The sequence below is a fragment of the Saccostrea echinata genome, unplaced genomic scaffold, assembly GCF_033153115.1.
Source record: "Saccostrea echinata isolate AGI-Se365-2 ecotype Australia unplaced genomic scaffold, CSIRO_AGI_Sech_v1 ptg000057l, whole genome shotgun sequence".
Lineage (NCBI taxonomy): Eukaryota > Metazoa > Mollusca > Bivalvia > Ostreida > Ostreidae > Saccostrea > Saccostrea echinata.
In genome coordinates, this window is record NW_026889806.1 from 5,325,786 (window position 1) to 5,349,642 (window position 23,857).

Here is a 23,857-nt window from a genome sequence, read left to right on the forward strand (position 1 = left end):
AATAAGAAATATAACGCCAAAGAATATTAATGCAACTTCCTAAATAACAAAATGTGTTTTTGAAACACTGATATGGCTGCTTATAGCGAAGGTCCAAGTTTTTCAAATGCAAGTCAAACTCTAAGTTCAAGTTCAAAAGATAAAAATTGTTGGTACCCAATGAAAGGATTTGTTTCCAAAAAATACCCGTAAAATATGAAAGCCCTATGACCAACCGTTGCAAAGTAATGGTGAAGGATAAAGTTTTTCAAAAGTAAGTCACACTACGTCAAGGTTAAGGAAAAATGGTCAAAATGAATGGTCACCAAGTGGAGGTCTTGTCACAAGAAATACACATGTGAAATATGAAAACCGTAGCTCAAACCTTCAAATGTTATGGCCAAGGTTAAAGTAGGTCAATCTCCAAGGTCAAGGTCAAAGGGTCAGAATTGTTGGTACCCCAGGGAAGGTCATCTCACAAGAAATACACAAGTGAACAATGAAAGCCCTAGCACTAACTGTTCAAAGTTATTGCCAATGTTCAAGTTTTTTAAAAGTGGGTCAATCCAAGGTCAATATCAAAGGGTCAAAATATTTACACCAAAATGAAAGGTCTTGTCAAAATGAATACACATACGAAGTATGAAAGTCCTAGCACAAACTGTTCAAAAGTTAGGCCGAGGTTAAAGTTTGGTATTTTTCCTTTAAAAGGCCGTCAAACTCCAAGGTCAATGTTAATAGGTCAAATATGTTGGTACCTTAAGAAAGGTTTTATCAAAAGGAATATAAATATAAAGTATGAAAGCCATATCTCAAACCCATCAAAAGTTATGATGAAGTTAAAAGGTACTGCGGACAGATAGACAGCTGGATAGCTAGAGAGACCGAGGGGCAGGGCAAAAACTAAACACCCCCGAAGTTTTGATTACGAGTGCATAAAAATAAATAAAACCTCTTCTTTGCAATAGTTTAATTGAATTTAACTACAGAACTACTATTCTCAGTTTAGATTGCTATGTTTTACCATTTTTTTTTTAATTTCTTGGGGGTTTATATAAATCACGTTTTACCAATTTATTTAATTTTTCCAATTTTAATTTATCAGTATTCAATTTTTATCAAAAAATGTTCATATTTGGTTAATTAACGAAATTAATTTATTGATATTTTGAAATCAAATTTTTATTAAGCTTATTTTAAAGACCAAATCCCCCCCCCCCCCCCTTCCTTAAAAAATGCTTGTAACTGCATCTTCTATTTAAAGCTGAACAAGATTCGTAAAAGGAATTTGTCCGCCATATTCAATTATTCACTCGCTATATCTGATGGCCCCTATATAAGCCGCTCACTTAGTCACTGTTCAGTGTTATCAGTTGTCACCGGCGTAGACGGACGCATGCTACACAGTACTCGGTAGCAACAAAAAATAACTGCGTTCTTCTACTACAGCGGGAGAGTAAGATACCAGAGACTTTCAAAAGCTGCACAGGTCAGTGCAGTGTACATTACAAACACAAAATACACGTAACTTCATTAAAAAAGAAACAAACAAAAGCAATTAAGAAATAAACAACAATGTTAAAAGGTTCTCTGGGAAATGAACTTGGTTGGTCACGTGATCAAATCTTGTGAAGCTCGAAGGTCTTCTCAGTAGATTTGATCACGTACCAACCATGTTCATTTCCCAGAGACTTTTTAACATCCCTTTTTATTACTTAGATACATTTGAGACGAATTTTCCGAATAGAACTGCATGCATTACACGAACAGTCCGCCGTATTGTTATGTTGTGTCGCGCAATGACCTAGAAGTTGTATGGTCTGGAAAGTTCGCCTCGCTCCAACATTTGAATATTTACATTGATATTAGTCCAGTTAAGGAAATCTCTGTTTATTATGAAAGAACAATATATGATCGCTATAGAGAATATCTCACTATTTTATGAGTTCTTCATACTTGTGAAGTCAAAAGCGGCGGTATCGTCTGTTTCAGTTTACATACCAAGGAATTTCGGGTTAAAAAGTTAACATTCTGCACACCGAAGGAAGATTTAATGAACATCTGTTAATGAAAAAAATTCATGTTTCAATTATTTCATCTTTTTCATCGCTATCAACTTAAAAGTTCCGAAACCAGTTTCATTGTGACAGAAATATGAAGGCATTAAGATATCATCTCGCCGTGTGATTCGGTCACGCTATGACCTCTGACCCTCTACTAAGTTCATACAGAATTGAACATATTTTCTCTTTAATAGATTCACCTAAGAAGAATATTTGAAAATATAAATATTGTAAGATAACCAGCACTAATACGTGTTGCCATTCTACGCCGATACCCGTGACAATAAAAGCATTTAGGTGTAACGAATGCGAAGGGTATATCCCGGTGCTGATATCGTAGATAGTATAATCGAATATTGCGTATGCCCTATTTACGAGTCGTATTCAGCTTTAAGTAAGTCCTAAAGAATTATTTTAAAAACACTATGCGTTAGTTCAATACCAAGATCTGTGGAATATCTTAATCATCACCATATCTCGAAAAACATGAAATCAATGCAAACATGAGTGACAGAGAAAGTCTGCAGTAGTTTTGTTTTACAAAAACATAATATAATAATATTACTAATCAAATTCTTTATTTCAAAATTAGTTAACTAATTCAAGAATTTCTCTTATCTTTTATGCCTCATGTCTGTGGATGCGAGAATATACATAGTAAAACGCGCTGGGTGATCGGAAATATATAAATATGGGCAAACTTTATCTCATCTTAGTCATAAATTAAATCTATCAATTTAGATTACCATTATGCTGGCATCAATATGCAGACTTTAACATTCAATAGGATACTTATTGATTTCTATAAGCAATTATTCTAAGTTTTGATTAAATTATCAAAATGCTAAAGACATAGTCAGTGTCTTTTTTGTGTGATAAACACTACATATGTTAAACCCTAAAAGTCTTTCAAGATGGCATATATTTCGTAAATAATTAATCTTGAACCTGTGAATTTTTTTTAGCTCACCTGAGCTGAAAGCTCAAGTGAGCTTTTCTGATCACCCGTTGTCCGTCGTCCGTCCGTCTGTCCGTCCGTCCGTCCGTCCGTCCGTCTGTCCGTCCGTCTGTAAACTTTTCACATTTTCAACTTCTTCTCAAGAACCACTGAGCCAATTTTAACCAAACTTTGTACAAAGTATCCTTGGGTGAAGGGGAGTGTAAATTGTTAAAATAAAGGGTCAAGTCCCCTTACAAGGGGAGATAATCAGGAAAAGACAAAAATAGGGTGGGGTCATTAAAAAATCTTCTTCTCAAGAACCACTGGGCCAGAAAAGCTGAAACTTATGTGGAAGCATCCTGGGGTAGTGTAGAATCTAAATTATTCAAATCATGACCCCCGGGGGTAGGGCGGGGCCACAATAGGGAATCCAAGTTTTACATTGAAATATATAAGAAAAATCTTTAAAAATCTTCTTCTCAAGAACCACTGTGCCAGAAAAGCTGAAACTTATATGGAAGCATCCTGGGGTAGTGTAGATTATAAATTGTTCAAATCATGACCCCCGGGGGTAGGGCGGGGCCACAATAGGGAATCCAAGTTTTACATTGAAATATATAAGAAAAATCTTGAAAAATCTTCTTCTCAAGAACCACTGGGCCAGAAAAGCTGAAACTTAAGTGGAAGCATCCTGGGGTAGTGTAGAATCTAAATTGTTCAAATCATGACCCCCAGGGGTAGGGCGGGACACAATAGGGAATCCAAGTTTTACATTGAAATATATAAGAAAAATCTTGAAAAATCTTCTTCTCAAGAACCACTGGGCCAGAAAAGCTGAAACTTAAATGGAAGCATCCTGGGGTAGTGTAGAATCTAAACTGTTTAAATCATGACCCCGGGGGTAGGGCGGGGCCACAATAGGGAATCCAAGTTTTACATTGAAATATATAGGAAAAATCTTGAAAAATCTTCTTCTCAAGAACCACTGTGCCAGAAAAGCTGAAACTTAAGTGGAAGCATCCATTGTTCAAATCATGACCCCCGGGGGTAGGGCGGGACACAATAGGGAATCCAAGTTTTACATTGAAATATATAAGAAAAATCTTGAAAAATCTTCTTCTCAAGAACCACTGGGCCAGAAAAGCTGAAACTTAAATGGAAGCATCCTGGGGTAGTGTAGAATCTAAATTGTTTAAATCATGACCCCGGGGGTAGGGCGGGGCCACAATAGGGAATCCAAGTTTTACATTGAAATATATAGGAAAAATCTTGAAAAATCTTCTTCTCAAGAACCACTGGGCCAGAAAAGCTGAAACTTAAGTGGAAGCATCCATTGTTCAAATCATGACCCCTGGGGGTAGGGCGGGACACAATAGGGAATCCAAGTTTTACATTGAATTTTATAAGAAAAATCTTTAAAAATCTTCTTTTCAAGAACCACTGGACCAATAAAGCTGAAACTTATTTGGAAGCATCCTGAGGTAGTGTAGAATTTAAATTGTTCAAATCATGATCCCTGGGGTAGGGCGGGGCCACAGTAGGTATTACAAGGGGGAAATCTGGTAAAGAACAGCATGGCCAAAGTTACTCAGGTGAGCGATGTGGCCCATGGGCCTCTTGTCATTGAAGACGACTTGTTCAAAAATATCAGACGAAGGGTCTATTCTGTTAGTTTATTCATTTTAAAAGATGAATTTTCAAAGAACTGACTTGTAGATAAATAAACTAAATTAGATCAAGTATTATTTTTGGACCATTCTAATCATGGCAAATGGAATTGTTTTATCCCTTGGACTAATTAACTGGAAGGAAATTGCAACAAGAGATCGGAAATAATATTTTCTTGTTCCTTGGTGGATTAAGCGTGCAAAAACTAAAATGGACAAAGAAGGACAATACTCTTAATCTTGAATTTGCATATACTAAGTAATTAACTTATTGATCAAGTTTGTAAATCTGTAAAATTTTACTTTGTCGTTCTGCCAGATGCACAGAATGTACGTAATACTGTTTATATTTTCAGTTTGCTCAATTTATCAGATTTCTTCATTTTTTAAAAAAAAAAATCACATTATGCATAAAATTGAATTATATATAAGATAAACAAAGTCGTAGATAAATATTAATAATATTAATATTTATAACAATGAACTAACATCAATATTAATAATATTGATAATATTCTACTGTCGTTTTTATTTTATCATTACTATGTTAAATATAAATAATTTATCTCTTGAACACATTATCAGCGATAACATGTAACCAAACTCGATTATTCATAAAATTAACAGAAATGGGATAACATACTTACTAGGATATTCGTTTTTATAAATCGGGGCGTCCGTAAGAACAGCTAAACCGTTCTCCTACAAACATAAACGAAAAAAGAGTACTTAAAGCTTCCTGTCTAAAAAATTAAGTTGAATAATCCTTACAAAAATAACACTCTTTTGTAAATTAAACACTCCAAGAAGAGGTCCATGGGCCTCAACGCTCACTAACGTCACCTTGGAGCTGCTGATTATTTGGTGATTGAAAATTATTTTACCACTGGCATTACCCTGGCCCTTAGGGGTTAAGACTAAGCCAAAATTGAATCAATATTCATCTTGAGGGGGAAAACTGATTTGTACAAACATAATATTTGTGCTACCTAATACTGATATCATATCAATAAGACTAATCAAGGATATATGGTTATTTAGAATTTTTTTCATTTTTTAAAATCTTATACATATATATTTTTCAGGAACCTTTCATATACGTTTAACATAGGAATATATATATAGGAAAGTATCTTTAAAAATCTTCTCGAGAACAGCAAAGCTATTGTTAGTCATATTGGTTTGGGAGTATCCTCAGGTAGTATAGATTCGAATATGTTCAAATGAATCCTTTTTGAGGAGATTTTTAGATGATCACATACTAGTATTTTCGTGTCTTTTTGGGCTCTTTTGTGATGAAGAGTTTTAGAATGCTCCACCGTTTTGTGTGTTTATCTGATTATCTCTTTTTCTGAATTCGAATTCGTTTTACTCAAGGGAATTTTGTGGCAAGTTTGATTAATATAGGCACTGTGGTACTGAAGAAAAAGCCTAGAAAGAAAACAAAATAATGAAAGAATAAACATATAGAAAACGGTTCAGATGAACCAATTTTTACACCATTTTTTCTTTTGATTATGGGCCTTCTTTTGATTATTTTTAAAATCTTGTTTAATGAAAAATGTAACTAGTGGATATGACATAAAAAAACTAGAGGTACTGTGAACACTGAGCTCACTAAATGATTATAATGGCAAAGTCCATGTTTTGCACTGGGAGACCCGAAATAAGTGGCAGATCAGAAAGTAAAAAAGGTGGTCACAATGGCACTATGTAACAAAGATTCTGTGGAAGTTTAATTAAATTTCATTCAGTGGTATAAGAGGAGTTGCGGATAAGAGAAAGGAACCCCAAAGCGTAACAGACGGACGGACGGACGTACAGACAGACGGACGGACGTACAGACGGACACCCCGATCACTATATACCCTCCCACTTTTCAAGCGGGGGGGGGGGGTATAATAAGAAGAATGTAAGTGCGGATAAGGATATAACAAACTACCAAGAAAGAAATGATAGTGTAGACTTACGGTCGGACAATCGATATGAGAGATAATACCAATACAGAGAAGATTGTCAAGACGTAGGGTCAGACGATTGATTTGACAGACACCACCTATACTGAGATAACCGTCAGACAAATGGTAGGACGAGGGATATGACAGACAGAACCAGGGACGTATACACGTAGTGTATAGGTCCATTACAGAATCAATACAGAGAAGATTGTCAGGACATAAGGGCAAACAAGAGAGGTGACAAACCACCAATACACTCGTTCAGAGAAGATAATCAGGACATGGGGACAAACAATAGAGAAATAGAGATGACGACCACCAATACACTTGTTCAGAAAAGATAGTCAGGACATAGGGACATACAATAGAGAAATAGAGATGACAAACCACCAATACACTTGTTCAGAAAAGATTGTCAGGACATAGGGGCATACAATAGAAAAATAGAGATGACAAACCACCAATACACTTGTTCAGAAAAGATAGTCAGGACATGGGGACAAACAATAAAGAAATAGAGATGACAAACCACCAATACAGTTGTTCAGAAAAAGATTGTCAGGACATAGTGCAAACAATAGAGAAATAGAGATGACAAACCACCAATACACTTGTTCAGAAAACATTGTCAGGACATAGGGACATACAATAGAGAAATAGAGATGACAAACCACCAATACACTTGTTCAGAAAAGATTGTCAGGACATGGGGACAATTAATAAAGAAATAGAGATGACAAACCAACAATACACTTGTTCAGAAAAGATAGTCAGGACATGGGGACATACAATAGAGAAATAGAGATGACAAACCACCAATACATTTGTTCAGAAAAGATAGTCAGGACATAGGGACAAACAATAAAGAAATAGAGATGACAAACCACCAATACACTTGTTCAGAAAAGATAGTCAGGACATAGGGACATACAATAGAGAAATAGAGATGACGACCACCAATAAAGAAAAGCTGATCATTCATTATGTTTGTACATTACTGATATAAGTGTCATAATAAAAAATGAATCTTAGTGATACATAAATTAATAAAACATATGATGGTTTACATTTCCTGTGTTTGATTAGTTAAAAGAACAAACAGGGATCCATCTCAAAAAACAAATTAAAAAACAATACAAAACTTGAAGAGTGCTATACACGGACCTTCAGAAAATGAATGAAAATTCAGAGGTGGGATCAGGTACCTAGGATGAGTAAGCATCCCCGGTCGACCGGTCACAATCGCTGTGAGTCCTACGTATTGAGCAGGTAGACGGAATATTACGTAGTCAAATTTAGTGTAACAAGTCAGCCAAAATACGGCTCAATGCTAGGTTATATTGTAACGACCATAGAATTACGAAATGCTGTCTTTACACGAGGTTGTTGAAATCCCTGTAAGATCAACTCATCTGTCAGTAGCCTGTCTCGGTTTTAATACTGATCGTACTCGGAGCATGCTCTTGAGTAGCGAATAACTTGGGAGATGTAAACACCAAATGCAGGTAAAAGCGGGATATTACTTCATAAATAAGGAAAGTTGACACAATAGTTTCTGTCTGGATTATTAAGCTGGATCATAGTATTTGTTTGCTTGTTGTTTAGCGTCCCTTTAAAAATATTTCACTCGTATTGAGAAGCCATCATTGGCATGTGGAGGGCTGCAAATTAAATTTAGACCTGTACTCGGCACTCAGGGCTTTTGTCAGTGAGGGATCTTTTTCGTGCCAGCACCTACTGCGAAAGGGGACTTCGGTTTACAGGTTTATACGGTCTTATCCAAAGGACCGATCTCCACGTCCTGTGATGGGATCGTAGTATTTGTTCAAATATAAAGTAATGAGATATCATAAAGACTAGCCATAACCATTACAGTTGGAATAAAAAAGCAATGATATTTAGGGAATAAACTCAAATGATGCATCATAATAGTCTATGAAAAGATAATGCCTATCTCTAGATACTATATATATTGACTAGACTTAAAGCGATGTATGAGTAACAATTTACTACATGCATGTCGCATAATGTCATCGACCAGTCCGTAAATCTTTAAGCTTTTCGAAAAGACTAAAATCAACCTCAAATGAATGTTGAATATATAGATAGATTCTTTTGATGTAAATAAGTAACAAATCCAGAGCGAGGAAATAAGAATGAAAACCTTTGGTTTCCTGTCTGTGTTGAGAAGCTTGACTTGCATGAAGGAGTTACTTGGTGATTTACTAGGCAGTCGAAGAAGGTAAGCAGACAAACTATTGTACTCTGCCTGAAATGAGTAATGAATGGGTAAGCTTTAACAGAACATACAACAAGGATTAGGCGTTTGAAATGGAAGTTATTTACAAAGAAAATTGCAAAAGTCTGCATGATAACTTACTTTCACGGATATTTCTTTAGTTTCTTCAGGAATTGTTATTTCATGTTTGAAAATTCCATTGGCGTCAATGTCAAGAAAGACTGGTTTCATGGTTCTTTCTATAGTATCGCTCACTAGAGAATTGTGTACCACATCTTCCAAAAAGCTGACCAATTCCGTCCCTATTTCCTGCTGTTCCGCTGTGTTTTCTGAATTCATATTAATCATCGTTGTATTTTCACTTGGTAGGCCTGAATCTGACGTCATGGTAGTGTTGGACCTGTCGGAGAGGAGGGGGACGGTGTGGGTTACAGTCAGCTTCACCCTCGAGGTATTTTGGAGGGAAACTGTTTTGTCATCTTGACTGGTCAATCTGCCCTGTATTAGATACAAAACCTTATATAAGATACATTAGGAACTTATTCTACCATAAACATGACCACATTTTATGATTTAATATAAGTTTTAAAAGTTATCTGTTTTAAAAAACAAAATTTCTTTCAGCGGTATCTTTTATTTATTCATTACAATAACTCTTTAAATACATTCTAGTCTCTCACCACTACTGTAAAGTCAAGTCCAGGTTTAAATGTTGATGGAAGAGACTCAAGGAACTATAATTTGTTTTCAGTTGGATAGAATGTAACAGTACCAGATGCACTTTGGCGTAAACCAGTTATCGATTCAGTTACATTCACTTCAAATAATAGGCTTCTGTAATCTAATATGTAGTCTAAAATCTCCATCAGGCTCTTAAGTTTCGAGTTCTCAACATCAAACTTATACTGGCCATCTATCTTCAAAATAAAACAAAATTTGAGCTTTACAGTTTTATAGATATACTTATATATATATATATTCTTTTATATATATATATATATATATATATAAATAAATAATATATATATATATATATATATATATATATATATATATATATATATATATATATATATATATATATATATATATATATATATATATATAATCATATATATAATATATAATCATATTAATTACCGGACACTGTGATATTTCTTTTCATTTTTTGGAGATATATATCTATATCTATATCTATATATATATATATTCCTCAGGACAAATAAAAAAGTTAAAAAATCATAAAAACAAAGGAAAAAGAAACAAAAAAAAAAAAAACAAAACAACCAGCACTATATGTACTACTAAACTACCAAACACTATATATTTACAATATTACAAGTTTAATTTGAAAGTTTATAACCAATAGAAAAGAAAGAAATCCGGACCGCTATGAAATACGTCCGGTCTGTCGAATGTACTGTGGTGAAATGCGATTTACATAATTGAACGAATTAATTATCGCTAATTTTTACGACAAGTAGTAAATCACACACTGTCTCATTCTCTCAAAATTGCGTAAACTATACATGATAAAAAGATAAAATAAAAGGGAAATTTTAAATTATGAATTTGTATCTCTTATAATTTTGGAAATGTTTTAGGGCTATTTATCGGATAAAAGAAATAATAAACAAAAGCGTAAGCAATAAATATCAATAATAATATAATATTTTACCTCTAAAAAATTATTACATAAAGTGCAGATGATTGAAATAATTTACATAGTTAGAATTAAAGTTTCTCTTTTTATCTCCTAAAACATCAAATTATATTAGCTATGTAAAATCAACACCATTGTTTTCAAAGAAGATTATTTCTATTTTTAGAAATATCAGGTCGATATGCATTTCAGAATCTTTAAATAGTAACACGTCTATATGTTGTTATATACTTAATCATGTAATCATGTTTTAGCCAATCAGAGAGCTTGAAATAATAGAGAAAAATAATATATATATAATGAAATAAAGACAAAGAAAAGAGATATTTTTGATAAATAGCTGTCATTTTATCAAGTGAAATACACTCGGAACATGTATTCAAAGATGTAAGTTCAACGGTCGTTGTATAAACAATTACATGTTTTTTCTACCAATTTTCTTTTATAGGATCTTTTGACGATTTCCTTTTAGATATAAAGGTATATCTTCATCCTCATATAAAAATAAGAAAACAGCATTTTTCCATTTAACATAGTTTGATATACTTAATAATTAGAAAAAATGTAAATATCACCACATTTTTCAGATCAGATAGAAATGAAAAGTAGTCTCTGTCAATATCAGAAAATTCAAATGACATTAGATTTTAACTAAATGAAAAGGCGAAGATAACGAACAGTGATCGATCTCATAAAAATTACAAACAATACAAATATGTGAAGAGGGCATAAAGACGGATCCCCGAAAAGGTGGGCTCAGATGCCTAGGAGGAGTAAGCATTCCCTGTTGACCGGTCACACCCACCGTGAGCCCCATGTATTGATCAAGTAGACAGAGCATTTTGTATTAAATTTAGTATAAAATAAAACAAAGGCCTAACAATACGGTTTCTTGTTACTGTTACAAAAAATATATTAAATTTGAATATTTGAGAACCCATATTTGATAGGGATATTATAAAGGAAATGCATGAATGAAGAAATATACGTTAGATTTAGTACCTTTTTTTATAATTAAAAAATAATGATGGAATACACGAAACATTATTGCGTATTATTGTATTTTACAAAACATGATTTCTTTACTGTGACTATATAACAGGATTTCTACATATTATTTACTTCTTTTATTGAAGAATTTTATTCAGTGGAAGATTTTGCGAGCCCCTGATGTCACACGAGGGTGGAATCACCTTAATTAATTCTAAAGACGTTTTACCGGTGCTTAAATAATGAATACAAAGTAGGGAAAAAACAACTTACTGGGGCACGATGAAAAATCTCATCAATATGCCCTTGGCATTGCCTGAGTTGCTGATACACTGAAGAAAAGTCGATATATGGCGAACGGATTCTGATGTCAACCATTCCTTTTACTGGTTTACCAAATGTGTATCTAGGGATTAAATATATATTTTTATTTATATTGTTGAAATAAAGCAGACTTACGGTGAATGCAGCAAAGGAAGTAGGCATTATTTTAAAACTCAATGTTATTAATGGAATTCATTTACTGATAAATAAGATTGTTCATAATGATTTTTTAGAAAACTATTATCTTTTTTTAAAATTTGATTGTATTTTTTTTATATATAAGCCTACATACGTGGAAATAACTTTAATACTTGTTAAACTTCTATTGCTCACTCCGTATGGTGGAAGTTCCAACGTCACATCAAACTTTGGCAATACTAAAATATCAGCAGTCAAAATAATTCAATGATGTAATGTACAAATAATTTTAAATATAATCCTTATGTATGATTATGGCAATATTTATGTTATACGAGTTATATTTCAAAGCAGTTCAAGAAAGTTTTTTGAATTGATTTAATACGCAGTGTTTTGCTTTTTTTTCAACGTTAACATTTCATATGAGGGGATTCAGAAACGAAGAAAAGGGACATTTATTACAATTGATAATTGATGATTTTACAATAAGTAATTTAAATGCATACACAGTATCACAAACAAGACATATAATCCATTAAATTATAATCATCAAATATGGAATATGTTCCTCACAGTTTCAAATTCACATTAACGTTAGGCAAAAACACAAGAATTAAAATGTTAAAATTAAGAAACAAATAGTAAGCTTTACCGGAACGGAATATAAAAAAGAAATTGATTGACAAATGGAGTAAAGATGCTTACGGAAAAATAAATTTTGTTCCATTTATTCTCTACACATATATTTCAATTTCGTAGGTGAAAATACGAATGCAAACAATACAAAATGCATTTCCATTTTCCTAAAAGAAAAAAATCATTAATATTTAGTTTTATTAAATATAAATTTATTTTACCATATTCATCCACAGTCACTGTCTTAGTGTGAGTTTCAGTCTGAAATGGATACGTTTTTATCATAATTATATAATAGCTGTCTCAGTGATAACTAGACAATAAATGAATATAAACATTTATAATTACCCTATGTATAATATCTAATAAATTGTAAAAAAGTAAATTTTGTTCTATTTGTAAAAAAAATCTTTTTAGATGTTGAAAAGCTGATTAAACGAGTTATATCTGAAGATATATTAAGACAAGATAAAGTATTTATATTAAAACAATGGAGACGAATTTATTTTTCACCGGAGGTAAACATTGGTGATCATATTGCAAGTGGCTTTCTAATTTATTTCAGATGAGTTGGCAGCTTTCTGTAAACTGGCTTGAGGTGTTATTTTTCATTGTATCTACTTTGAGAAGCAAATGCCTATATGATCACAAACTATTTAAAAATATTTTAAAATTTTCTCTATGTTTGGGAATTTTGTACATTATTAAAGAAAAGGGAAGTTCATAACACTAGCACTGCATTTTTTTTGCAAACCCTTATATAATTGAACAAAATGTGCACAGTATTCATTTGAATACGTGGCTTGATTATCTCCTGTTGTACTTAGAATATCTCCTTAAATCATGTATTCAATTTAGCTTATCTTTGCAATCAATTTCCCGCGCTAGTAGAACTTGTATGCGCTCAATCCATGAAAATTACAAACTGAATTCCATGGTTGGAATTAATAACTTTTCCGAGACTTTTTAAAGATTTTTTTTCCAAATAAAAATCAAAATAATATATGTATAGAAGCACTTTGTTCAGCATGACATTTCTCACTTACTCTGGGTATGTAGTTAGGGAGATGTTATAAGTCAAAGAGTTTATCCGGAAGGGTAACATGTTTATGTTCTCATAATTTAGGTAAATATCAAACGAAATTAGAAAATAATGAGGACATCTCAAATTGCTTTCTGGTATTCTAAGGTATGTTTTCTAGTCTACGGAAATTTGACAAAAATAATGTGATCAGTTTAAAAATACAAAGAATATAGTCGAACAGATCGAGAAAATCACATGTTTATATTATAAACCACATATTTATTAAGTCAGGTTTCACTGAGAATAATGAAATTAAATGTCAATGTAAAAACATTTATTATTAAGTCTCAATCTGTTAACAAAAAAATGTTTTTAATCAAAGTTAAAGAAATCCTTATTGATTTTAACTTCACTTACTTAATATTACATACCTACACTTTGATGAAATAAAAGATTATATTTGTCATGGACACATACCAGTTACGAGACAAGCGAGGAAAAAAGCAAATAAGAGCCTATAGCTATCTCACCCCTTGTAGAGCTTTTATCTTCCACTCCCCTAGTACCGGATGGTCGGACATAACTAAACTATCTGTAAACACTCCATTATCAGGAACTTTGTTTTTCCACTCAGCCATTTTATTTCCAAGAGGGTCCTTATTAAATTGAGGAAAACAATTAAAATGTTGTAAGACATAATCAATAGAATATCTTAACCCCTATAATCTTATTTAGATATTTTCAGGTACTTACGAAAATTGCTACATCTATATTTTTATTCACAATGGAAAGGTCTTGGTAAAATCCAAAAACGCGAAAATGAACTGAAGAAAAGAAAATATAAAAATACAGATACAATATTGAATGGAAAATTGGAACAAACTCTGAAAAACAACTTCACTTTAATTAATTCTTTTCCAGTTATTGGATATATTTTTATTGTCGAAACTTTACATTCTCGTGTAGCATACAATCTTATGAAGTTCATGAGTTAATTCATGAAAATCGAAGATTAAAGTCTTAACAGTGAAGGTAAAATCATTGACACTAATTTTGCAATTACTTTATAATGTTCAGGAAATGAGATAATACTATATACAGATTGCTAATTTGTAGATGAAAACAAAAGCAATTTCAAAACAGTTATAAGCTTTGACGTTTTATATATCTTAATTAAAAAATTATTACATTTTTCATTGTGTTCAGATAGATTCTTCTCTTTTTGTGTCGTTTTCTTTCCTCGCTAAAGTCATGATGATAGAAAAAACACTTATTCGATAAAAATCACATCCGATAGTAACATGTATGTAGTTTTTGGTTTAACCATGAACCTTGTTGATATAATAAAGTTTTAGACTTCTGGTATTTATTTATGAAAGCGACGTCTTTCGTTGATGACTTACACACACACACACACACACACACCCTCACACACACACACACACACACACATATATATTAGGGATGTCAAATCGGTCAATATTTGATAATCGGTTACTCGGACGATTTTCCGATCGAGTACCCGGCTACTCGAAAAAAGTGTGTATACATGTAAGAGTTTGTTGATTTTATTGAGACCTGTTTATCCTATCGATGTTTTCTTCCATTTAAAATACATGTATATAAACATCGAGCCCAACGAAAACGATTTTGTGGTGCTTAATTTATGTATCAAACAAACACACAAGTCATGATCAATTAATAATAAATAATTACAAAATTCATGCTTTACAGTTGTTTAGGAAGACATTTTTATCAACGTTTGTAATGATTAGACTAGTGAAAGAGAATATTTTTGGGAATAGACGTTGACTCCTGATCGCGGGTCGTATATATATTATTTACATTTCCAAATGTTTTCTTGTGATAAGTCTGAAAGTTAAGTAGTTTATTTCTTGATACTAGTATTTACAACTTCACCCGTCATATTCGATACTCGGACGTTCGATCGAGTACCCGGTTAACCGGGTACTCGTTGACATCCCTAATATATATATATATATATATATATATATATATATATATATATATATATATATATATATATATATATATATATATATATAGTAAAACACAGATATAGCGAATTTACGGATATAGCAAAGTTTTTTGTAATTCCCGGCCAAATTTTTAAAATTCCTTGTAAAATCTTACAGATATAACGAATTCATATATAGCGAATTTAAGGTTATAGTGAACTGATTGTATATCCCCTAGAAATTAAAAATAATGAAATTTACATCTTTGATAGTGAATTATCAAAAATCTCTTTTTTAACATTAAATTGAAATTAATTTTGTAAGTATTTGTATTTGAAACTCAATTCATTTGAAACTTTTGAACTCCAAGGTAAAATTTTGTATTTTCTACGTCCCGAAATACATTTTAGTCATTATACTTGAATAAAAAAATCTATATTGCGCATGCGATATGTATTCTTTAAGAAATTCGTTATACGGATATATATATATATATATATATATATATATATATATATATATATATATATATATATATATATATATATATATATATATATATATATATATATATATATATATATATATATATATATATATATACATATTGCAAGTAGGCAGACTTATCCCTAGTCGATTTTAGTATAAAAAAAATAAAAGGATAACTTTTGTCCGGATATACTGTAGAAGCACAAATTTTCGCGGGGATAAAATTTCGTTGATTTGTCATCTAAAAAGGTTTTTTGGACATTTAATTTCATTGTTTCAAAAGCACCCCACTCAATATACAATCATATAAACATTTCGTGAGGGATTTAATTAAGTAGTCAATTGTTAACAACGAAATAAACGAAATTAAATCCAAACAAATATTTCTGCTTTTACAGTATATATAAAACTTAACTGTTTGCCTGGTTTGACAGGTCATTTATATAAAGCTAATTTTTTGTTCAGGCAAATAGATAAAGATTACCTTTTTCTTGGTTTGTACGTAAAGCTAGTACTTATTTATACAGCTACATGTAACTTGCTTTTTTGGGTATGACAGATCATTTGGATTTTACTACCTTATATGTCCGGGTTTCTAGAAAAAGCCTACCTGAATAGATAAAGCCTCTCTATTTTTCAAGTTTGTATAATGCTCACTTGTTTGTACAATGTTGTAGAAAAAGTTGCTTGTTTGTCCAGGTTTGTAGATAAAGGCTAAATGTTTATCTAGAATCGTAGAAAAAGCTTACTTGTATTGATAAAATTTTGTAAAATGAAATAAAGTTTTGTCAAGATTAAGTTGTTTGTCCAGGTTTGTATGAAATGTTCTTGTTTGTCCATGTTTGTAGATAAAGTTATTTGTATAGATAATGCTTGCAGGATTTTTCAATTTTTTATATACAGCTTGCTGATTTGTCCGTGTTTGTAGATAAAGCTATTTGTATGGATAATGCTTGCAGGATTTTTCAATTTTTTATATAAAGCTTGCTGATTTGTCCGTGTTTGTAGATAAAGCTATTTGTATAGATAATGCTTGCAGGATTTTTCAATTTTTTATATACAGCTTGCTGATTTGTCCGTGTTTGTAGATAAAGCTATTTGTATAGATAATGCTTGCAGGATTTTTCAATTTTTTATATACAGCTTGCTGATTTGTCCGTGTTTGTAGATAAAGCTATTTGTATAGATAATGCTTGCAGGATTTTTCAATTTTTTATATACAGCTTGCTGATTTGTCCGTGTTTGTCGATAAAGCTATTTGTATAGATAATGCTTGCAGGATTTTTCAATTTTTTATATACAGCTTGCTGATTTGTCCGTGTTTGTCGATAAAGCTATATGTATAGATAATGCTTGCAGGATTTTTCAATTTTTTATATACAGCTTGCTGATTTGTCCGTGTTTGTAGATAAAGCTATTTGTATAGATAATGCTTGCAGGATTTTTCAATTTTTTATATACAGCTTGCTGATTTGTCCGTGTTTGTAGATAAAGCTCAGCTTGCTGATTTGTCCGTGTTTGTAGATAAACCTACTTGTATAGATAAAGCATATTTGCGTAGAAAAAAGCATACTTGTATGAATAAAGTTTTCACGTATAGATAAAGCTTGCTTGTTTAGATAACGCTTACTTGTATAGATGAAGCTTACTCGTATAGATAAAACTTATTGCGTAGATAAAGCTTATTTATATAGATACAGCTTACTGGTATAGATAACGCTTACTGGTATAGATAACGCTTACTCGTTTGTCCAGGTTTGTAGATGGCCTTATCAGTCTGGATCATCACAGAATGGGTCTTTGGATTGAGGTGTAGTCACTAAAGTTAACTCGTCCTTCTCCTTGTACCTTAATAGCATACGTAAATCCAGCTGGTAAACCTGAAGGCATCTGTCGGACAAAAATAATATTTCAATCTTAAAGAAACATTTGTTGTGGTTTGAAATAAAGTTACCGTATTAATATGATGAATGAAATATGGAGAAAACGAACGGTGTCAACCCCATAAGTCCATTCAAATACAAATTAAGAGGAGAGGTGGGATCAGGTGCCATGGCTGAGTGAGCATCTCCTGCCGACCGGTCACACCCGCCATGTGCTCCCTGTCATGAACGGGAAAAAACCCCCGGAAAATCCGTAGAAAATTCAGAGTGTAAATAAAAGCTTAACATTTAGTATAAAAAATATAAGTCAGTATTCGACTTAATGATAGACTGTATTTGCTGACAAAATGATTGTATCGACCATAGAACTAGCGAGATAAAGGATGACTGCACTTAAGGACATGCGGAATTTGCGACAAAATAAACTTTCAAAACAAGCATTTTTCTTTTCATTGCAAGAATGGTCAACATCCAATCTACAACTTTATGTATTTACGTTTAATAAAAGTGTGTATTTACGAAGTTCGAATCTGTTTTCAAAGGCAGGGGTCATCACAATTTCTTGAATCTCCATTCGATAATGAGGACGCCTACTTTTTTACTGACTTTGTACATAGTCAGCGCATGTTTGTCTATTGTTCTACGTTTAACAGTAGTTGCATATTTGCATAAATAATAATGTGTCAAAAGGAGATTAATAGACAAGCATGCGCTCATGGTTAAAAAGAGAAAAACTGGCTTCTTTTTACATTCGCTCTCTGTGATGTAACCAAGGATTGTGACATATTGAATATTATAATTCACCACGTGATTTCTTACCTCAGGTAACTTTGTGAATACTAAATTCCGTCACGTGACTTGTAAAGTAGCATGTTTTGTGCTAGCTAGGACACTATGTTCGAACACATTAAGTCATCTGGCATTGATATAAAATCTGCTTTAATTACATTGACGTGCTCATATTGTTAATTTCGTTTTGAAACCTTTGTCGGAAGTGTATTTGTGCCATACAGAATGGAGAGGGAGATTGGAAAGAGTGATCACGTTCGCTTTTCCAAACTGGTCATTGTTATTTATCAAGTCTAATTTTAGACCCTTTCTTACAATGTTAGCTCCACCTCTCATGCATATCTAATGTTCAATCAAGGGCAGGTAAGTCTAAATTCACTATATTTGGAAAGCAGTAAGGACAAAAAACATTGAATCATTTTATTGTATCACAGTCTAAAATCATTTTAAGATTTAAATGTGGTTCCAAATTTACAGTATTCTTTCATAAACATACAAAAGTGAGATAAGATTTAGATATAAAAGCAACAGAAGCAACCGAAAAAGACCCAAAAACAGGCGTTAAGTGCAGTCATCCTTTCTGCCGTGGCAGAATGATTAAATAATATAAAGATATATTACGTACATTACGGACACAGTAATATGTCTGATAGCAATAAATAAATAAATTTATAATCACAACTCTTTTTCATATGGTATTTATAAAATACAAAAACGTACCTTTAAAGGAATTGATTGCAATGTTGCATTGACTGAATCTACATTAAAATTAAATAAATACTGCATTATAGAAAAAATATTAATAATATCAAAATTGTGGAAATCTTGTTTGAAGCATGAAATGTTAACATTATTTTCTCTGAACAGCATTTAAAAAAGTAGTTTTTGACGGGATTATAAAAATAAAATCCAATTAGCTAATTTTTCTAAATAGTCAACAAATGCCCAGCGCATTTATAAACATTGATGTCTACGATATTTGGTAACACTCCTCCGCTATTTTCGTACCCATTATCCTCCTTTCAGATACGATAGTCCTATTGTTACTGTCCAAAAGACTGACCACCACCGTGGTTCCAGGGGCACTTGGGGCGTCCATCATAGTGCCCTGGGCACTTGTACTGTCCAGAAGGTGGACAATCACATTCAAGTTCAGACTGGGACGGATCGTCTTTGGAAACATGATAAGGTAGGAGCTGAAATAGAGAAATGAGGAAATAACTCATAATTTAGGTTGCTCTCCAGATTGGTTTTATAATATGAAAATATAAATCAAATATAATGTATGTCATACAGTTACAGTGATCTAAACGTTCGAGAAAGGTAAAATGATTTTTGGTGATTTTTGAAATAGTCCAGATATAGGAATAAATAGAATATAATGTATTTTTATCAGGATGTTTACAAAATTCATACTATTATTCCTCTTACTGTTTAACTGATCTAGAGAAGGTTCAATCTAATTAAAATTAGATGTTCCGAATCTGCTACCATTTTGAGAAGCGGTAGCGGATTCGGAACATCCTTTTTAAATTAAATTGGAGAGGTTTATAAAAGAATTTTTTGTATATTCAAAAATAAATAACTCATTCATACAGATTTAGATTGGATCATCGGTTTTGGTAGGTGTTACAAGCAAGCTGACATTAGCGTCAAATAGTGAGCAGAAAAAGCTGTGTCAGCGCAAAAGATACACTTAATTCATTGCTGGTTACTTACTTTTTGGCAAGACAAGAAGAAATCGATGTCAAAATAATAAACAAGAAAAATCCAGGTTCCTCCATTCCTGTAACTGATTGATTCAAAACATACTCTTGAAAAAGAAATCAAAGTAATAGGCTTGGACATCCATGCCCGCCTTATATTTACTAAAATCACGGAAAGTACTATAGTATATTTCCAACTCTATTTACATTGTTCGGCATATCCATCTTAATTTAATTTAAATTTTGTTCAATGGAAAAACCGGTAGGATCTATTTACTTGAAAGGTCAATCAAGTCTTTGAAGCCTTTCGACGAAAATTAAATATTTTAGTAGTGAAAAACTCCTGCAGGTTATTCCCCAAACGGCCATGCCAAAAACAAAAATTACATACTTTGTATGTAACTAAGCGTAATTTTTTTTGCATCGTCCAGTAAATTATATAACTGAATAACCTCCCTAAGTCTTTTAATAATATTAATAAGATTATTTTGATAAAAAGCCGTTTTCGAGGACGCAACACCATCACTGCAACAAATTATGCAAATACATTTTCTTATTATGTATGTGTTTTATGTATTTGTATTTCATTGTGTTTTTTTGGTTTTGATTGAAGTTTATGCACAAATTAAAAATCCCTTGTACGGTTGAAGATTTGCAATTAAAATTACCTTCTCTCTCTAAATATTTTCCATTTCTGAATGTTTCTCTATAAAATGCAAAACCTATGATTTTTTTGGTAACAGATACTTTGATTCATAGCAATCTTATTCGACAAAGCTTGTATTCTAAAACGTATGAGAATTTGACTTGTAAAGCTTCAAACGTTGTCTACGGACTTGAATATTCTTTATTCAAACTGATTTATAATTGTGAAACAAAAACCTAGAAGTAGATAAAGTCATGAACTTCGATCATACAATATATGGACCGATTCTACATAATGCCTCCTTTGGTTCACTTGTTGACTTATGTCAGTATGCAGTTGGGTCTTCCACTCGTTAATTGGCACTAAACTTTACTCGGTTCCCTTGAAAATTTTGAATGGAATATTTGAAGGAAATGAAGCAAGTTCAATCATAGATTCTCAGAATGCAGAATACAAGCTAATGTTTGTGATTATGGATGTTGCATAACGCAAGCCTTTTAAGCCACCACGTTTGTCGAAGAATAATTCTGACTTCTTAACCACTCGATTCCTTAAACTTAAATTTGCCAACAAAGGAGCAGATGCTGTGATCATTAGTAACATTCTAAATCATAAAAAAAATTCAGTCTTGATTCCACCTTAATTCAAGTTGAAGGCTACACCTTGCATTTCCTAAAGATATACTCGATATACTCAAGCTGTTGCTACCAGACTTTTCACCTATAAACAATCTTTACAGTGTCTAGATAGTGAACATATAACACAAAATCTCCGTAAGTGTACTTGCTCTCCTTCTTCGTTCAACCAACTTCTTTCCTATGGACACATCATTACCGGTGATGTTAATACAGTTGAAAATCAAAACAATAAAGTAATCATCTTAGAAGGTCCTAAAAAAGGGAACCCTAAACTTCCACATTTATATTATAAATAATATGTATAGAGGTTCCTAAAAAGATATTTCAGTTTTTCATACCTTTAACATTTATTCAACCAAGGTGAATTCGATTTATCGTATCTAAACTGGATTTATAAACTATAAAGAATTCCTTACTAACAAAGATACAAGCCCCTCTTTACTTCTTACAAAGATATTAGCTGCTGTTAATGAAAAACGTCAGAGCTACTTTGATATAGTATATTCTAGAAGTAGTGTAAATCAGATGTGGATCCTCATAAACTCTGAAGTACTTTTAGAAATTTTAAAAATTAAAAATCATTTTGTTAAAAATTAATAGTTTCTCAGCACACCGAATTTGATTTTAAAAGGATCCGGAGTACCTCATTGACAGCATGTATGAAGTCTTCTGAGATTAGGTATTCCATCAAACTCGTAGAACTACGATGAACATAATTGTGCTCCTAAATTAGCCGACTTTATATTATATATATATATATATATATATATATATATATATATATATATATATATATATATATATATAAGAAAGCACAAAGAAATTCACTTTTATAAGGATACCCACTTCCGCCCCAGCCCGGGGTTGAACTCTCGACCTACGGAATCTGTCTCCTAGCAGTACAGGAACAGCGTGCTAGACCGCTCGGCTATCTAGGCAAGTCATAAAACTTGCTTTCGATGCCGATGGAATTCTCGCGGCGCTGCCCTACACTACACGGTCATTGAGAATGGAAGTGAGATAGTTATTTGAACATTAGTTTCATTAGAGGATCGTTACCAATACATGTTGTAATGAAATTAATTTTTATTTATAAAGCACATTTTACAACAACTCTTAAACTAACATAACTGCCCTAAGTGAAGAAATATTAATATAGAAAGCACAAAGAAATTCACTTTTATAAGGATACCCACTTCCGCCCCAGCGGATATTCACGTATATCGAAGACGATTCATCAATTAACGGCAGTTATTTCAATTTATATATCGATTCAATGTACACCGTCTGCCAAATGTTTTTCATATTTTGCTGTTTTACTGACTTTAGACGATAAGTGCCAACTAAATTGTATGACAAACGGGATACCTACCTCGTCAAGCTTCCTTGTTTATGTAGCTGTCTTCCGCTATAACCTGCATATGTTATTCACGGTTCCCGGCTTATTATGATGAAAAAGTGAAATAACGAACAGTAATCGATCTCAAAAATTTGACAAAAAGTAGAAATCCGTGAACTGCCCCCCCCCCCCCCCCGAATTACCAGAGGTATATATATTTCTTTGCCAGTGAAGGGAAATTTGAAATGGGGTTGCAAATTTATTAAGTAGAATTCCGAAACAGATAAAGACAATAATAAATTTTAAGGTGTCTTAACATACTTTATGTATATTGATAAGGTATCTGTCAAGTTTTCAGGAGTTATTGCTCTTGGAAGTTTAGCAACATCTTCATATATGGTCAGTTAAGTGAATTTCGCAAGGCGCAAACAATGGAATTGTTTCGCGGGGAAAGTCTTGATGCGGCACATAAGAAGTGGCGCGGGTCCTTAATCTTCTAGGACGCCGGCGTCTTAACTCATTGGAAATGTTACGTTGAATCAACATGTATTACATCTTATCGGTGTTAGTTACATTCATAAGCCGAACATTTTGGGTATCTATGCTTATCTTTCTAAAACTTAAATTACTGTTATCAACCCGCAAACTTAAACTTCTACAAGATGTTAAGATACCTAAAACCAGAAATATTTTACATCAAATATGCTACTTTTTCCATTTATAATTTCTAATGCATAATGAAATTTAATCTTACTTGAACAGTGACC

At 32.3% G+C, this 23,857-nt stretch overlaps 1 protein-coding gene and 1 long non-coding RNA gene across 2 annotated transcripts in view; both read right to left on the reverse strand.

Moving 5' to 3' along the window:
• LOC133174079 (CD109 antigen-like) overlaps positions 1 to 23,857 on the reverse strand; it is an 80,297-nt gene that overhangs the window by 26,789 nt on the left and 29,651 nt on the right. The window lies entirely within an intron of this gene.
• Positions 9,266 to 12,858, reverse strand: LOC133174310 (uncharacterized). Its single transcript, XR_009719112.1, has 5 exons — positions 12,819 to 12,858; positions 12,116 to 12,200; positions 11,773 to 11,905; positions 9,527 to 9,763; positions 9,266 to 9,344 (listed from the first exon to the last, which is right to left on the reverse strand). It is a non-coding gene; the product is annotated as an uncharacterized LOC133174310 (long non-coding RNA).